The sequence below is a fragment of the Phalangium opilio genome, unplaced genomic scaffold (assembly GCF_054372755.1).
Source record: "Phalangium opilio isolate 3A_F unplaced genomic scaffold, DU_Popi_V2 ptg000070l_1, whole genome shotgun sequence".
In the NCBI taxonomy this organism is placed as follows: domain Eukaryota; kingdom Metazoa; phylum Arthropoda; class Arachnida; order Opiliones; family Phalangiidae; genus Phalangium; species Phalangium opilio.
In genome coordinates, this window is record NW_028324182.1 from 749,381 (window position 1) to 763,464 (window position 14,084).

At 37.6% G+C, this 14,084-nt stretch overlaps 17 non-coding genes and 19 pseudogenes across 17 annotated transcripts; 31 read left to right on the forward strand and 5 right to left on the reverse strand.

Annotated features, from left to right (window-relative positions):
• Positions 1-56: 56 nt before the first annotated feature.
• On the reverse strand, positions 57-175 carry LOC149660888 (5S ribosomal RNA; annotated as a pseudogene).
• A 361-nt stretch (positions 176-536) lies between these two features.
• LOC149660889 (5S ribosomal RNA) lies at positions 537-655 on the reverse strand (annotated as a pseudogene).
• Positions 656-1,015: 360 nt separating this feature from the next.
• Positions 1,016-1,134, reverse strand: LOC149660890 (5S ribosomal RNA; annotated as a pseudogene).
• A 360-nt stretch (positions 1,135-1,494) lies between these two features.
• LOC149660891 (5S ribosomal RNA) lies at positions 1,495-1,613 on the reverse strand (annotated as a pseudogene).
• Positions 1,614-1,973: 360 nt separating this feature from the next.
• LOC149660892 (5S ribosomal RNA) lies at positions 1,974-2,092 on the reverse strand (annotated as a pseudogene).
• A 259-nt stretch (positions 2,093-2,351) lies between these two features.
• LOC149660893 (5S ribosomal RNA) lies at positions 2,352-2,470 on the forward strand. The gene has a single exon (XR_016369521.1). It is a non-coding gene; the product is annotated as a 5S ribosomal RNA (ribosomal RNA).
• Positions 2,471-2,607: 137 nt separating this feature from the next.
• LOC149660894 (5S ribosomal RNA) lies at positions 2,608-2,726 on the forward strand. The gene has a single exon (XR_016369643.1). It is a non-coding gene; the product is annotated as a 5S ribosomal RNA (ribosomal RNA).
• A 137-nt stretch (positions 2,727-2,863) lies between these two features.
• LOC149660895 (5S ribosomal RNA) lies at positions 2,864-2,966 on the forward strand (annotated as a pseudogene).
• Positions 2,967-3,088: 122 nt separating this feature from the next.
• Positions 3,089-3,207, forward strand: LOC149660896 (5S ribosomal RNA). Its single transcript, XR_016369744.1, has one exon. It is a non-coding gene; the product is annotated as a 5S ribosomal RNA (ribosomal RNA).
• A 137-nt stretch (positions 3,208-3,344) lies between these two features.
• Positions 3,345-3,462, forward strand: LOC149660897 (5S ribosomal RNA; annotated as a pseudogene).
• A 134-nt stretch (positions 3,463-3,596) lies between these two features.
• Positions 3,597-3,715, forward strand: LOC149660898 (5S ribosomal RNA; annotated as a pseudogene).
• A 362-nt stretch (positions 3,716-4,077) lies between these two features.
• Positions 4,078-4,196, forward strand: LOC149660899 (5S ribosomal RNA). The gene has a single exon (XR_016369130.1). It is a non-coding gene; the product is annotated as a 5S ribosomal RNA (ribosomal RNA).
• A 137-nt stretch (positions 4,197-4,333) lies between these two features.
• Positions 4,334-4,452, forward strand: LOC149660900 (5S ribosomal RNA; annotated as a pseudogene).
• A 362-nt stretch (positions 4,453-4,814) lies between these two features.
• Positions 4,815-4,933, forward strand: LOC149660901 (5S ribosomal RNA). Its single transcript, XR_016369411.1, has one exon. It is a non-coding gene; the product is annotated as a 5S ribosomal RNA (ribosomal RNA).
• A 360-nt stretch (positions 4,934-5,293) lies between these two features.
• On the forward strand, positions 5,294-5,412 carry LOC149660902 (5S ribosomal RNA). Its single transcript, XR_016369439.1, has one exon. It is a non-coding gene; the product is annotated as a 5S ribosomal RNA (ribosomal RNA).
• A 134-nt stretch (positions 5,413-5,546) lies between these two features.
• Positions 5,547-5,665, forward strand: LOC149660903 (5S ribosomal RNA; annotated as a pseudogene).
• Positions 5,666-6,027: 362 nt separating this feature from the next.
• Positions 6,028-6,146, forward strand: LOC149660904 (5S ribosomal RNA). Its single transcript, XR_016369460.1, has one exon. It is a non-coding gene; the product is annotated as a 5S ribosomal RNA (ribosomal RNA).
• A 137-nt stretch (positions 6,147-6,283) lies between these two features.
• LOC149660905 (5S ribosomal RNA) lies at positions 6,284-6,402 on the forward strand (annotated as a pseudogene).
• Positions 6,403-6,764: 362 nt separating this feature from the next.
• Positions 6,765-6,883, forward strand: LOC149660906 (5S ribosomal RNA). Its single transcript, XR_016369536.1, has one exon. It is a non-coding gene; the product is annotated as a 5S ribosomal RNA (ribosomal RNA).
• Positions 6,884-7,243: 360 nt separating this feature from the next.
• On the forward strand, positions 7,244-7,362 carry LOC149660907 (5S ribosomal RNA). The gene has a single exon (XR_016369689.1). It is a non-coding gene; the product is annotated as a 5S ribosomal RNA (ribosomal RNA).
• Positions 7,363-7,499: 137 nt separating this feature from the next.
• Positions 7,500-7,618, forward strand: LOC149660908 (5S ribosomal RNA). Its single transcript, XR_016369565.1, has one exon. It is a non-coding gene; the product is annotated as a 5S ribosomal RNA (ribosomal RNA).
• Positions 7,619-7,755: 137 nt separating this feature from the next.
• On the forward strand, positions 7,756-7,858 carry LOC149660909 (5S ribosomal RNA; annotated as a pseudogene).
• A 122-nt stretch (positions 7,859-7,980) lies between these two features.
• On the forward strand, positions 7,981-8,083 carry LOC149660910 (5S ribosomal RNA; annotated as a pseudogene).
• A 570-nt stretch (positions 8,084-8,653) lies between these two features.
• On the forward strand, positions 8,654-8,772 carry LOC149660911 (5S ribosomal RNA). The gene has a single exon (XR_016369440.1). It is a non-coding gene; the product is annotated as a 5S ribosomal RNA (ribosomal RNA).
• A 137-nt stretch (positions 8,773-8,909) lies between these two features.
• On the forward strand, positions 8,910-9,028 carry LOC149660912 (5S ribosomal RNA). The gene has a single exon (XR_016369566.1). It is a non-coding gene; the product is annotated as a 5S ribosomal RNA (ribosomal RNA).
• Positions 9,029-9,165: 137 nt separating this feature from the next.
• Positions 9,166-9,268, forward strand: LOC149660913 (5S ribosomal RNA; annotated as a pseudogene).
• A 571-nt stretch (positions 9,269-9,839) lies between these two features.
• Positions 9,840-9,958, forward strand: LOC149660914 (5S ribosomal RNA). Its single transcript, XR_016369518.1, has one exon. It is a non-coding gene; the product is annotated as a 5S ribosomal RNA (ribosomal RNA).
• Positions 9,959-10,544: 586 nt separating this feature from the next.
• On the forward strand, positions 10,545-10,663 carry LOC149660915 (5S ribosomal RNA). The gene has a single exon (XR_016369520.1). It is a non-coding gene; the product is annotated as a 5S ribosomal RNA (ribosomal RNA).
• An 808-nt stretch (positions 10,664-11,471) lies between these two features.
• Positions 11,472-11,590, forward strand: LOC149660916 (5S ribosomal RNA). The gene has a single exon (XR_016369441.1). It is a non-coding gene; the product is annotated as a 5S ribosomal RNA (ribosomal RNA).
• A 137-nt stretch (positions 11,591-11,727) lies between these two features.
• On the forward strand, positions 11,728-11,846 carry LOC149660917 (5S ribosomal RNA). The gene has a single exon (XR_016369567.1). It is a non-coding gene; the product is annotated as a 5S ribosomal RNA (ribosomal RNA).
• A 137-nt stretch (positions 11,847-11,983) lies between these two features.
• Positions 11,984-12,086, forward strand: LOC149660918 (5S ribosomal RNA; annotated as a pseudogene).
• Positions 12,087-12,208: 122 nt separating this feature from the next.
• Positions 12,209-12,311, forward strand: LOC149660919 (5S ribosomal RNA; annotated as a pseudogene).
• A 346-nt stretch (positions 12,312-12,657) lies between these two features.
• LOC149660920 (5S ribosomal RNA) lies at positions 12,658-12,760 on the forward strand (annotated as a pseudogene).
• Positions 12,761-13,334: 574 nt separating this feature from the next.
• Positions 13,335-13,453, forward strand: LOC149660921 (5S ribosomal RNA; annotated as a pseudogene).
• A 138-nt stretch (positions 13,454-13,591) lies between these two features.
• Positions 13,592-13,710, forward strand: LOC149660922 (5S ribosomal RNA; annotated as a pseudogene).
• Positions 13,711-13,847: 137 nt separating this feature from the next.
• On the forward strand, positions 13,848-13,966 carry LOC149660923 (5S ribosomal RNA). Its single transcript, XR_016369555.1, has one exon. It is a non-coding gene; the product is annotated as a 5S ribosomal RNA (ribosomal RNA).
• Positions 13,967-14,084: the final 118 nt, after the last annotated feature.

Genomic DNA, 14,084 nt, shown 5'->3' on the forward strand with positions numbered 1-14,084 from the left:
ACATGTTTGCTTTTTTCATATCTATTAAAATTTAAAAGAGGAAAAAAAAGTGAAAAAGCCAACGGCACGCAGTGTTCCTAAGTGGTCTCCCTCCCAAGTAGTGACTGCGCTCGACGCTGCTTAACTTCGGCTATCGGACGAGAACCGGTGTATTCAGCGTGATATGGCCGTTGCCGAGAGTGCTAGTTAATAATTTTAATTTAATTAACTTTCATCTTTATAAAACAATAACAAAAAGAAGATATGTTTGCTTTTTTCATATTTGGTGGAATTTGAAAGAGGAAACCAAAGTGAAAAAGCCAACCGCACGCAGTATCCCCAAGTACTGTATGCGCTCGACGCTGCTTAACTTCGGTTATCGGACGAGAACCGGTGTATTCAGCGTGATATGGCCGTTGCCGAGAGTGCTAGTTAATAATTCGAATTTAAATTAAGTGAGACAAATTAACCTTCATCATTTTAAATAATAACAAAATGAAAACATGTTTGCTCTTTTCATATCTATTAAAATTTAAAAGAGGAAAAAAAAGTGAAAAAGCCAACGGCACGCAGTGTTCCTAAGTGGTCTCCCTCGCAAGTAGTGACTGCGCTCGACGCTGCTTAACTTCGGCTATCGGACGAGAACCGGTGTATTCAGCGTGATATGGCCGTTGCCGAGAGTGCTAGTTAATAATTTTAATTAAATTAACTTTCATCTTTATAAAACAATAACAAAAAGAAGATATGTTTGTTTTTCATATTTGGTGGAATTTGAAAGAGGAAACAAAAGTGAAAAAGCCAACGGCACGCAGTATTCCCAAGTACTGTATGCGCTCGACGCTGCTTAACTTCGGTTATCGGACGAGAACCGGTTTATTCAGCGTGATATGGCCGTTGCCGAGAGTGCTAGGTAATAATTCGAATTTAAATTAAGTGAGACAAATTAACCATCATCTTTTTAAAACAATAACAAAAAGAAAATAAGTTTGCTTTTTTCAAATCTATTAGAATTTAAAAGAGGAAAAAAAAGTGAAAAAGCCAACGGCACGCAGTGTACCTAAGTGGTTTCCCTCCCAAGTAGTGACTGCGCTCGATGCTGCTTAACTTCGGTTATCGGACGAGAACCGGTGTATTCAGCGTGATATGGCCGTTGCCGAGAGTGCTAGTTAATAATTTTTATTTAATTAACTTTTATCTTTATAAAACAATAACAAAAAGAAGATATGTTTGTTTTTCATATTTGGTGGAATTTGAAAGAGGAAACAAAAGTGAAAAAGCCAACGGCACGCAGTATTCCCAAGTACTGTATGCGCTCGACGCTGCTTAACTTCGGTTATCGGACGAGAACCGGTTTATTCAGCGTGATATGGCCGTTGCCGAGAGTGCTAGGTAATAATTCGAATTTGAATTAAGTGAGACAAATTAACCATCATCTTTTTAAAACAACAACAAAAAGAAAATAAGTTTGCTTTTTTCAAATCTATTAGAATTTAAAAGAGGAAAAAAAAGTGAAAAAGCCAACGGCACGCAGTGTACCTAAGTGGTTTCCCTCCCAAGTAGTGACTGCGCTCGATGCTGCTTAACTTCGGTTATCGGACGAGAACCGGTGTATTCAGCGTGATATGGCCGTTGCCGAGAGTGCTAGTTAATAATTTTAATTTAATTAACTTTCATCTTTATAAAACAATAACAAAAAGAAGATATGTTTGTTTTTCATATTTGGTGGAATTTGAAAGAGGAAACAAAAGTGAAAAAGCCAACGGCACGCAGTATTCCCAAGTACTGTATGCGCTCGACGCTGCTTAACTTCGGTTATCGGACGAGAACCGGTTTATTCAGCGTGATATGGCCGTTGCCGAGAGTGCTAGGTAATAATTCGAATTTGAATTAAGTGAGACAAATTAACCATCATCTTTTTAAAACAATAACAAAAAGAAAATAAGTTTGCTTTTTTCAAATCTATTAGAATTTAAAAGAGGAAAAAAAAGTGAAAAAGCCAACGGCACGCAGTGTACCTAAGAGGTTTCCCTCCCAAGTAGTGACTGCGCTCGATGCTGCTTAACTTCGGTTATCGGACGAGAACCGGTGTATTCAGCGTGATATGGCCGTTGCCGAGAGTGCTAGTTAATAATTTGAATTTAATTAACTTTCATCTTTATAAAACAATACGAAAAACAAGATTAGTTTGCTTTTTCCATATCTGATGGAATTTTAAAGAGGGAAATGCTTTTTTCACATCTATTAAAATTTTTTCCTCTTTTAAATTCCAATAGATATGAAAAAAGCAAACATATTTTCTTTTTGTTATTGTTTTAAAAAGATGGTTAATTTGTCTCACTTAATTTAAATTCGAATTATTATCTAGCACTCTCGGCAACGGCCATATCACGCTGAAAACACCGGTTCTCGTCCGATCACCGAAGTTAAGCAGCGTCGAGCGCAGTCAGTACTTGGGAGGGAGACCACTTAGGAACACTGCGCGCCGTTGGCTTTTTCACTTTTTTTTCCTCTTTTAAATTCCAATAGATATGAAAAAAGCCAACATATTTTCTTTTTGTTATTGTTTTAAAAAGATGAAGGTTAATTTGTCTCACTTAATTTAAATTCGAATTATTATCTAGCACTCTCGGCAACGGCCATATCACGCTGAAAACACCGGTTCTCGTCCGATCACCGAAGTTAAGCAGCGTCGAGCGCAGTCAGTACTTGGGAGGGAGACCACTTAGGAAAACTGCGTGCCGTTGGCTTTTTCACTTTTTTTTCCTCTTTTAAATTCCTATAGATATGAAAAAAGCAAACATATTTTCTTTTTGTTATTGTTTTAAAAAGATGAAGGTCAATTTGTCTCACTTAATTTAAATTCGAATTATTATCTAGCACTCTCGGCAACGGCCATATCACGCTGAAAACACCGGTTCTCGTCCGATCACCGAAGTTAAGCAGCGTCGAGCGCAGTCAGTACTTGGAAACTTTGCGTGCCGTTGGCTTTTTCACTTTTATTTCCTCTTTTAAATTCCATGAGATATGAAAAAAGCAAACATATCTTCTTTTTCTTATTGATTTATAAAGATGAAGGTTAATTAAATTCGAATTATTAAATAGCACTCTCGGCAACGGCCATATCACGCTGAAAACACCGGTTCTCGTCCGATAACCGAAGTTAAGCAGCGTCGAGCGCAGTCAGTACTTGGGAGGGAGACCACTTAGGAACACTGCGTGCCGTTGGCTTTTTCACTTTTTTTTCCTCTTTTAAATTCCTATAGATATGAAAAAAGCAAATATATTTTCTTTTTGTTATTGTTTTAAAAAGATGAAGGTCAATTTGTCTCACTTAATTTAAATTCAAATTATTATCTAACACTCTCGGCAACGGCCATATCACGCTGAAAACACCGGTTCTCGTCGGATCACCGAAGTTAAGCAGCGTCGAGCGCAGTCAGTACTTTGGAGGAGACCACTTAGGAACACTGCGTGCCGTTGGCTTTTTCACTTTTTTTTCCTCTTTTAAATTCCTATAGATATGAAAAAAGCAAACATATTTTCTTTTTGTTATTGTTTTAAAAAGATGGTCAATTTGTCTCACTTAATTTAAATTCGAATTATTATCTAGCACTCTCGGCAACGGCCATATCACGCTGAAAACACCGGTTCTCGTCGGATCACCGATGTTAAGCAGCGTCGAGCGCAGTCAGTACTTGGGAGGGAGACCACTTAGGAACACTGCGTGCCGTTGGCTTTTTCACTTTTTTTTCCTCTTTTAAATTCCAATAGATATGAAAAAAGCCAACATATTTTCTTTTTGTTATTGTTTTAAAAAGATGAAGGTTAATTTGTCTCACTTAATTTAAATTCGAATTATTAAATAGCACTCTCGGCAACGGCCATATCACGCTGAAAACACCGGTTCTCGTCCGATCACCGAAGTTAAGCAGCGTCGAGCGCAGTCAGTACTTGGAAACTTTGCGTGGCGTTGGCATTTTCACTTTTATTTCCTCTTTTAAATTCCATCAGATATGAAAAAAGCAAACATATCTTCTTTTTCTTATTGATTTATAAAGATGAAGGTTAATTAAATTCAAATTATTAAATAGCACTCTCGGCAACGGCCATATCACGCTGAAAACACCGGTTCTCGTCCGATCACCGAAGTTAAGCAGCGTCGAGCGCAGTCAGTACTTGGGAGGGAGACCACTTAGGAACACTGCGTGCCGTTGTCCTTTTCACTTTTTTTTCCTCTTTTAAATTCCAATAGATATGAAAAAAGCCAACATATTTTCTTTTTGTTATTGTTTTAAAAAGATGAAGGTTAATTTGTCTCACTTAATTTAAATTCGAATTATTAAATAGAACTCTCGGCAACGGCCATATCACGCTGAAAACACCGGTTCTTGTCGGATCACCGAAGTTAAGCAGCGTCGAGCGCAGTCAGTACTTGGGAGGGAGACCACTTAGGAACACTGCGTGCCGTTGGCTTTTTCACTTTTTTTTCCTCTTTTAAATTCCAATAGATATGAAAAAAGCCAACATATTTTCTTTTTGTTATTGTTTTAAAAAGATGAAGGTTAATTTGTCTCACTTAATTTAAATTCAAATTATTAAATAGCACTCTCGGCAACGGCCATATCACGCTGAAAACACCGGTTCTCGTCCGATCACCGAAGTTAAGCAGCGTCGAGCGCAGTCAGTACTTGGAAACTTTGCGTGGCGTTGGCATTTTCACTTTTATTTCCTCTTTTAAATTCCATCAGATATGAAAAAAGCAAACATATCTTCTTTTTCTTAATGATTTATAAAGATGAAGGTTAATTAAATTCAAATTATTAAATAGCACTCTCGGCAACGGCCATATCACGCTGAAAACACCGGTTCTCGTCCGATCACCGAAGTTAAGCAGCGTCGAGCGCAGTCAGTACTTGGGAGGGAGACCACTTAGGAACACTGCGTGCCGTTGTCTTTTTCACTTTTTTTCCTCTTTTAAATTCCAATAGATATGAAAAAAGCCAACATATTTTCTTTTTGTTATTGTTTTAAAAAGATGAAGGTTAATTTGTCTCACTTAATTTAAATTCGAATTATTAAATAGCACTCTCGGCAACGGCCATATCACGCTGAAAACACCGTTTCTCGTCCAATTACCGAAGTTAAGCAGCGTCGAGCGCAGTCAGTACTTGGAAACTTTGCGTGGCGTTGGCATTTTCACTTTTATTTCCTCTTTTAAATTCCATCAGATAGAAAAAAGCAAACATATCTTCTTTTTCTTATTGATTTATAAAGATGAAGGTTAATTAAATTCAAATTATTAAATAGCACTCTCGGCAACGGCCATATCACGCTGAAAACACCGGTTCTCGTCCGATCACCGAAGTTAAGCAGCGTCGAGCGCAGTCAGTACTTGGGAGGGAGACCACTTAGGAACACTGCGTGCCGTTGGCTTTTTCACTTTTTTTTCCTCTTTTAAATTCCTATAGATATGAAAAAAGCAAACATATTTTCTTTTTGTTATTGTTTTAAAAAGATGGTCAATTTGTCTCACTTAATTTAAATTCGAATTATTATCTAGCACTCTCGGCAACGGCCATATCACGCTGAAAACACCGGTTCTCGTCGGATCACCGATGTTAAGCAGCGTCGAGCGCAGTCAGTACTTGGGAGGGAGACCACTTAGGAACACTGCGTGCCGTTGGCTTTTTCACTTTTTTTTCCTCTTTTAAATTCCAATAGATATGAAAAAAGCCAACATATTTTCTTTTTGTTATTGTTTTAAAAAGATGAAGGTTAATTTGTCTCACTTAATTTAAATTCGAATTATTAAATAGCACTCTCGGCAACGGCCATATCACGCTGAAAACACCGGTTCTCGTCCGATCACCGAAGTTAAGCAGCGTCGAGCGCAGTCAGTACTTGGAAACTTTGCGTGGCGTTGGCATTTTCACTTTTATTTCCTCTTTTAAATTCCATCAGATATGAAAAAAGCAAACATATCTTCTTTTTCTTATTGATTTATAAAGATGAAGGTTAATTAAATTCAAATTATTAAATAGCACTCTCGGCAACGGCCATATCACGCTGAAAACACTGGTTCTCGTCCGATCACCGAAGTTAAGCAGCGTCGAGCGCAGTCAGTACTTGGGAGGGAGACCACTTAGGAACACTGCGTGCCGTTGTCCTTTTCACTTTTTTTTCCTCTTTTAAATTCCAATAGATATGAAAAAAGCCAACATATTTTCTTTTTGTTATTGTTTTAAAAAGATGAAGGTTAATTTGTCTCACTTAATTTAAATTCGAATTATTAAATAGAACTCTCGGCAACGGCCATATCACGCTGAAAACACCGGTTCTTGTCGGATCACCGAAGTTAAGCAGCGTCGAGCGCAGTCAGTACTTGGGAGGGAGACCACTTAGGAACACTGCGTGCCGTTGGCTTTTTCACTTTTTTTTCCTCTTTTAAATTCCAATAGATATGAAAAAAGCCAACATATTTTCTTTTTGTTATTGTTTTAAAAAGATGAAGGTTAATTTGTCTCACTTAATTTAAATTCAAATTATTAAATAGCACTCTCGGCAACGGCCATATCACGCTGAAAACACCGGTTCTCGTCCGATCACCGAAGTTAAGCAGCGTCGAGCGCAGTCAGTACTTGGAAACTTTGCGTGGCGTTGGCATTTTCACTTTTATTTCCTCTTTTAAATTCCATCAGATATGAAAAAAGCAAACATATCTTCTTTTTCTTAATGATTTATAAAGATGAAGGTTAATTAAATTCAAATTATTAAATAGCACTCTCGGCAACGGCCATATCACGCTGAAAACACCGGTTCTCGTCCGATCACCGAAGTTAAGCAGCGTCGAGCGCAGTCAGTACTTGGGAGGGAGACCACTTAGGAACACTGCGTGCCGTTGTCTTTTTCACTTTTTTTCCTCTTTTAAATTCCAATAGATATGAAAAAAGCCAACATATTTTCTTTTTGTTATTGTTTTAAAAAGATGAAGGTTAATTTGTCTCACTTAATTTAAATTCGAATTATTAAATAGCACTCTCGGCAACGGCCATATCACGCTGAAAACACCGTTTCTCGTCCAATTACCGAAGTTAAGCAGCGTCGAGCGCAGTCAGTACTTGGAAACTTTGCGTGGCGTTGGCATTTTCACTTTTATTTCCTCTTTTAAATTCCATCAGATAGAAAAAAGCAAACATATCTTCTTTTTCTTATTGATTTATAAAGATGAAGGTTAATTAAATTCAAATTATTAAATAGCACTCTCGGCAACGGCCATATCACGCTGAAAACACCGGTTCTCGTCCGATCACCGAAGTTAAGCAGCGTCGAGCGCAGTCAGTACTTGGGAGGGAGACCACTTAGGAACACTGCGTGCCGTTTGCTTTTTCACTTTTTTTTCCTCTTTTAAATTCCAATAGATATGAAAAAAGCAAACATATTTTCTTTTTGTTATTGTTTTAAAAAGATGAAGGTTAATTTGTCTCACTTAATTTAAATTCGAATTATTATCTAGCACTCTCGGCAACGTCCATATCACGCTGAAAACACCGGTTCTCGTCCGATCACCGAAGTTAAGCAGCGTCGAGCGCAGTCAGTACTTGGGAGGGAGACCACTTAGGAACACTGCGTGCCGTTGTCTTTTTCACTTTTTTTTCCTCATTTAAATTCCAATAGATATGAAAAAAGCAAACATATTTTCTTTTTGTTATTGTTTTAAAAAGATGAAGGATAATTTGTCTCACTTAATTTAAATTCGAATTATTATCTAGCACTCTCGGCAACGGCCATATCACGCTGAAAACACCGGTTCTCGTCCGATCACCACAGTTAAGCAGCGTCGAGCGCAGTCAGTACTTGGAAACTCTGCGTGCCGTTGGCTTTTTCACTTTTGTTTCCTCTTTTAAATTCCATCAGATATGAAAAAAGCAAACATATCTTCTTTTTGTTATTTTTTTATAAAGATGAAGGTTAATTAAATTCAAATTATTAAATAGCACTCTCGGCAACGGCCATATCACGCTGAAAACACCGGTTCTCGTCCGATCACCACAGTTAAGCAGCGTCGAGCGCAGTCAGTACTTGGAAACTCTGCGTGCCGTTGGCTTTTTCACTTTTGTTTCCTCTTTTAAATTCCATCAGATATGAAAAAAGCAAACATATCTTCTTTTTGTTATTTTTTTATAAAGATGAAGTTTAATTAAATTCGTATTATTAAATAGCACTCTCGGCAACGGCCATATCACGCTGAAAACACCGTTTCTCGTCCGATTACCGAAGTTAAGCAGCGTCGAGCGCAGTCAGTACTTGGAAACTTTGCGTGGCGGTGGCATTTTCACTTTTATTTCCTCTTTTAAATTCCATCAGATAGAAAAAAGCAAACATATCTTCTTTTTGTTATTTTTTTATAAAGATGAAGTTTAATTAAATTCGAATTATTAAATAGCACTCTCGGCAACGGCCATATCACGCTGAAAACACCGTTTCTCGTCCGATTACCGAAGTTAAGCAGCGTCGAGCGCAGTCAGTACTTGGAAACTTTGCGTGGCGGTGGCATTTTCACTTTTATTTCCTCTTTTAAATTCCATCAGATAGAAAAAAGCAAACATATCTTCTTTTTCTTATTGATTTATAAAGATGAAGGTTAATTAAATTCAAATTATTAAATAGCACTCTCGGCAACGGCCATATCACGCTGAAAACACCGGTTCTCGTCCGATCACCGAAGTTAAGCAGCGTCGAGCGCAGTCAGTACTTGGGAGGGAGACCACTTAGGAACACTGCGTGCCGTTGGCTTTTTCACTTTTTTTTCCTCTTTTAAATTCCAATAGATATGAAAAAAGCAAACATATTTTCTTTTTGTTATTGTTTTAAAAAGATGAAGGTTAATTTGTCTCACTTAATTTAAATTCGAATTATTATCTAGCACTCTCGGCAACGTCCATATCACGCTGAAAACACCGGTTCTCGTCCGATCACCGAAGTTAAGCAGCGTCGAGCGCAGTCAGTACTTGGGAGGGAGACCACTTAGGAACACTGCGTGCCGTTGTCTTTTTCACTTTTTTTTCCTCATTTAAATTCCAATAGATATGAAAAAAGCAAACATATTTTCTTTTTGTTATTGTTTTAAAAAGATGAAGGATAATTTGTCTCACTTAATTTAAATTCGAATTATTATCTAGCACTCTCGGCAACGGCCATATCACGCTGAAAACACCGGTTCTCGTCCGATCACCACAGTTAAGCAGCGTCGAGCGCAGTCAGTACTTGGAAACTCTGCGTGCCGTTGGCTTTTTCACTTTTGTTTCCTCTTTTAAATTCCATCAGATATGAAAAAAGCAAACATATCTTCTTTTTGTTATTTTTTTATAAAGATGAAGGATAATTAAATTCAAATTATTGAATAGCACTCTCGGCAACGGCCATATCACGCTGAAAACACCGGTTCTCGTCCGATCACCACAGTTTAGCAGCGTCGAGCGCAGTCAGTACTTGGAAACTCTGCGTGCCGTTGGCTTTTTCACTTTTGTTTCCTCTTTTAAATTCCATCAGATATGAAAAAAGCAAACATATCTTCTTTTTGTTATTTTTTTATAAAGATGAAGTTTAATTAAATTCGAATTATTAAATAGCACTCTCGGCAACGGCCATATCACGCTGAAAACACCGTTTCTCGTCCGATTACCGAAGTTAAGCAGCGTCGAGCGCAGTCAGTACTTGGAAACTTTGCGTGGCGGTGGCATTTTCACTTTTATTTCCTCTTTTAAATTCCATCAGATAGAAAAAAGCAAACATATCTTCTTTTTCTTATTGATTTATAAAGATGAAGGTTAATTAAATTCAAATTATTAAATAGCACTCTCGGCAACGGCCATATCACGCTGAAAACACCGGTTCTCGTCCGATCACCGAAGTTAAGCAGCGTCGAGCGCAGTCAGTACTTGGGAGGGAGACCACTTAGGAACACTGCGTTCCGTTGTCTTTTTCACTTTTTTTTCCTCATTTAAATTCCAATAGATATGAAAAAAGCAAACATATTTTCTTTTTGTTATTGTTTTAAAAAGATGAAGGATAATTTGTCTCACTTAATTTAAATTCGAATTATTATCTAGCACTCTCGGCAACGGCCATATTACGCTGAAAACACCGGTTCTCGTCCGATCACCACAGTTAAGCAGCGTCGAGCGCAGTCAGTACTTGGAAACTCTGCGTGCCGTTGGCTTTTTCACTTTTGTTTCCTCTTTTAAATTCCATCAGATATGAAAAAAGCAAACATATCTTCTTTTTGTTATTTTTTTATAAAGATGAAGTTTAATTAAATTCGAATTATTAAATAGCACTCTCGGCAACGGCCATATCACGCTGAAAACACCGTTTCTCGTCCGATTACCGAAGTTAAGCAGCGTCGAGCGCAGTCAGTACTTGGAAACTTTGCGTGGCGGTGGCATTTTCACTTTTATTTCCTCTTTTAAATTCCATCAGATAGAAAAAAGCAAACATATCTTCTTTTTCTTATTGATTTATAAAGATGAAGGTTAATTAAATTCAAATTATTAAATAGCACTCTCGGCAACGGCCATATCACGCTGAAAACACCGGTTCTCGTCCGATCACCGAAGTTAAGCAGCGTCGAGCGCAGTCAGTACTTGGGAGGGAGACCACTTAGGAACACTGCGTTCCGTTGTCTTTTTCACTTTTTTTTCCTCATTTAAATTCCAATAGATATGAAAAAAGCAAACATATTTTCTTTTTGTTATTGTTTTAAAAAGATGAAGGATAATTTGTCTCACTTAATTTAAATTCGAATTATTATCTAGCACTCTCGGCAACGGCCATATTACGCTGAAAACACCGGTTCTCGTCCGATCACCACAGTTAAGCAGCGTCGAGCGCAGTCAGTACTTGGAAACTCTGCGTGCCGTTGGCTTTTTCACTTTTGTTTCCTCTTTTAAATTCCATCAGATAGAAAAAAGCAAACATATCTTCTTTTTGTTATTTTTTATAAAGATGAAGTTTAATTAAATTCGTATTATTAAATAGCACTCTCGGCAACGGCCATATCACGCTGAAAACACCGTTTCTCGTCCGATTACCGAAGTTAAGCAGCGTCGAGCGCAGTCAGTACTTGGAAACTTTGCGTGGCGGTGGCATTTTCACTTTTATTTCCTCTTTTAAATTCCATCAGATAGAAAAAAGCAAACATATCTTCTTTTTGTTATTTTTTTATAAAGATGAAGTTTAATTAAATTCGAATTATTAAATAGCACTCTCGGCAACGGCCATATCACGCTGAAAACACCGTTTCTCGTCCGATTACCGAAGTTAAGCAGCGTCGAGCGCAGTCAGTACTTGGAAACTTTGCGTGGCGGTGGCATTTTCACTTTTATTTCCTCTTTTAAATTCCATCAGATAGAAAAAAGCAAACATATCTTCTTTTTCTTATTGATTTATAAAGATGAAGGTTAATTAAATTCAAATTATTAAATAGCACTCTCGGCAACGGCCATATCACGCTGAAAACACCGGTTCTCGTCCGATCACCGAAGTTAAGCAGCGTCGAGCGCAGTCAGTACTTGGGAGGGAGACCACTTAGGAACACTGCGTGCCGTTGGCTTTTTCACTTTTTTTTCCTCTTTTAAATTCCAATAGATATGAAAAAAGCAAACATATTTTCTTTTTGTTATTGTTTTAAAAAGATGAAGGTTAATTTGTCTCACTTAATTTAAATTCGAATTATTATCTAGCACTCTCGGCAACGTCCATATCACGCTGAAAACACCGGTTCTCGTCCGATCACCGAAGTTAAGCAGCGTCGAGCGCAGTCAGTACTTGGGAGGGAGACCACTTAGGAACACTGCGTGCCGTTGTCTTTTTCACTTTTTTTTCCTCATTTAAATTCCAATAGATATGAAAAAAGCAAACATATTTTCTTTTTGTTATTGTTTTAAAAAGATGAAGGATAATTTGTCTCACTTAATTTAAATTCGAATTATTATCTAGCACTCTCGGCAACGGCCATATCACGCTGAAAACACCGGTTCTCGTCCGATCACCACAGTTAAGCAGCGTCGAGCGCAGTCAGTACTTGGAAACTCTGCGTGCCGTTGGCTTTTTCACTTTTGTTTCCTCTTTTAAATTCCATCAGATATGAAAAAAGCAAACATATCTTCTTTTTGTTATTTTTTTATAAAGATGAAGGTTAATTAAATTCAAATTATTAAATAGCACTCTCGGCAACGGCCATATCACGCTGAAAACACCGGTTCTCGTCCGATCACCACAGTTAAGCAGCGTCGAGCGCAGTCAGTACTTGGAAACTCTGCGTGCCGTTGGCTTTTTCACTTTTGTTTCCTCTTTTAAATTCCATCAGATATGAAAAAAGCAAACATATCTTCTTTTTGTTATTTTTTTATAAAGATGAAGTTTAATTAAATTCGAATTATTAAATAGCACTCTCGGCAACGGCCATATCACGCTGAAAACACCGTTTCTCGTCCGATTACCGAAGTTAAGCAGCGTCGAGCGCAGTCAGTACTTGGAAACTTTGCGTGGCGGTGGCATTTTCACTTTTATTTCCTCTTTTAAATTCCATCAGATAGAAAAAAGCAAACATATCTTCTTTTTGTTATTTTTTTATAAAGATGAATGTTAATTAAATTCAAATTATTAAATAGCACTCACGGCAACGGCCATATCACGCTGAAAACACCGGTTCTCGTCCGATCACCACAGTTAAGCAGCGTCGAGCGCAGTCAGTACTTGGAAACTCTGCGTGCCGTTGGCTTTTTCACTTTTGTTTCCTCTTTTAAATTCCATCAGATATGAAAAAAGCAAACATATCTTCTTTTTGTTATTTTTTTTTATAAAGATGAAGGTTAATTAAATTCAAATTATTAAATAGCACTCTCGGCAACGGCCATATCAAGCTGAAAACACCGGTTATCGTCCGATCACCGAAGTTAAGCAGCGTCGAGCGCAGTCAGTACTTGGAAACTCTGTGTGCCGTTGGCTTTTTCACTTTTGTTTCCTCTTTTAAATTCCATCAGATATGAAAAAAGCAAACATATCTTCTTTTTGTTATTGTTTTATAAAGATGAAGGTTAATTAAATTCAAATTATTAAATAGCACTCTCGGCAACGGCCATATCAAGCTGAAAACACCGGTTCTCGTCCGATCACCGAAAATAAGCAGCGTCGAGCGCAGTCAGTACTTGGAAACTCTGCGTGCCGTTGGCTTTTTCACTTATGTTTCCTCTTTTAAATTCCATCAGATATGAAAAAAGCAAACATATCTTCTTTTTGTTATTGTTTTATAAAGATTTAGGTTAATTAAATTCAAATTATTAATTAGCACTCTCGGCAACGGATATATCACGCTGAAAACACCGGTTCTCGTCCGTTCACCGAAGTTAAGAAGCGTCGAGCGCAGTCAGTACTTGGGAGGGAGACCACTTAGGAACACTGCGTGCCGTTGGCTTTTTCACTTTTTTTTTCCTCTTTTAAATTCCAATAGATATGAAAAAAGCAAACATATTTTCTTTTTGTTATTGTTTTAAAAAGATGATGGTCAATTTGTCTCACTTAATTTAAATTCGAATTATTATCTAGCACTCTCGGCAACGGCCATATCACGCTGAAAACACCGGTTCTCGTCCGATCACCGAAGTTAAGAAGCGTCGAGCGCAGTCAGTACTTGGGAGGGAGACCACTTAGGAACACTGCGTGTCGTTGGCTTTTTCACTTTTTTTTCCTCTTTTAAATTCCAATAGATATGAAAAAAGCAAACATATTTTCTTTTTGTTATTGTTTTAAAAAGATGAAGGTTAATTTGTCTCACTTAATTTAAATTCGAATTATTATCTAGCACTCTCGGCAACGGCCATATCACGCTGAAAACACCGGTTCTCGTCCGATCACCGAAGTTAAGCAGCGTCGAGCGCAGTCAGTACTTGGGAGGGAGACCACTTAGGAACACTTTGTGCCGTTGATTTTTTCACTTTTTTTTCCTCTTTTAAATTCCTATAGATATGAAAAAAGCAAACATATTTTCTTTTTGTTATTGTTTTAAAAAGGTGAAGGTCAATTTGTCTCACTTAATTTAAATTCGA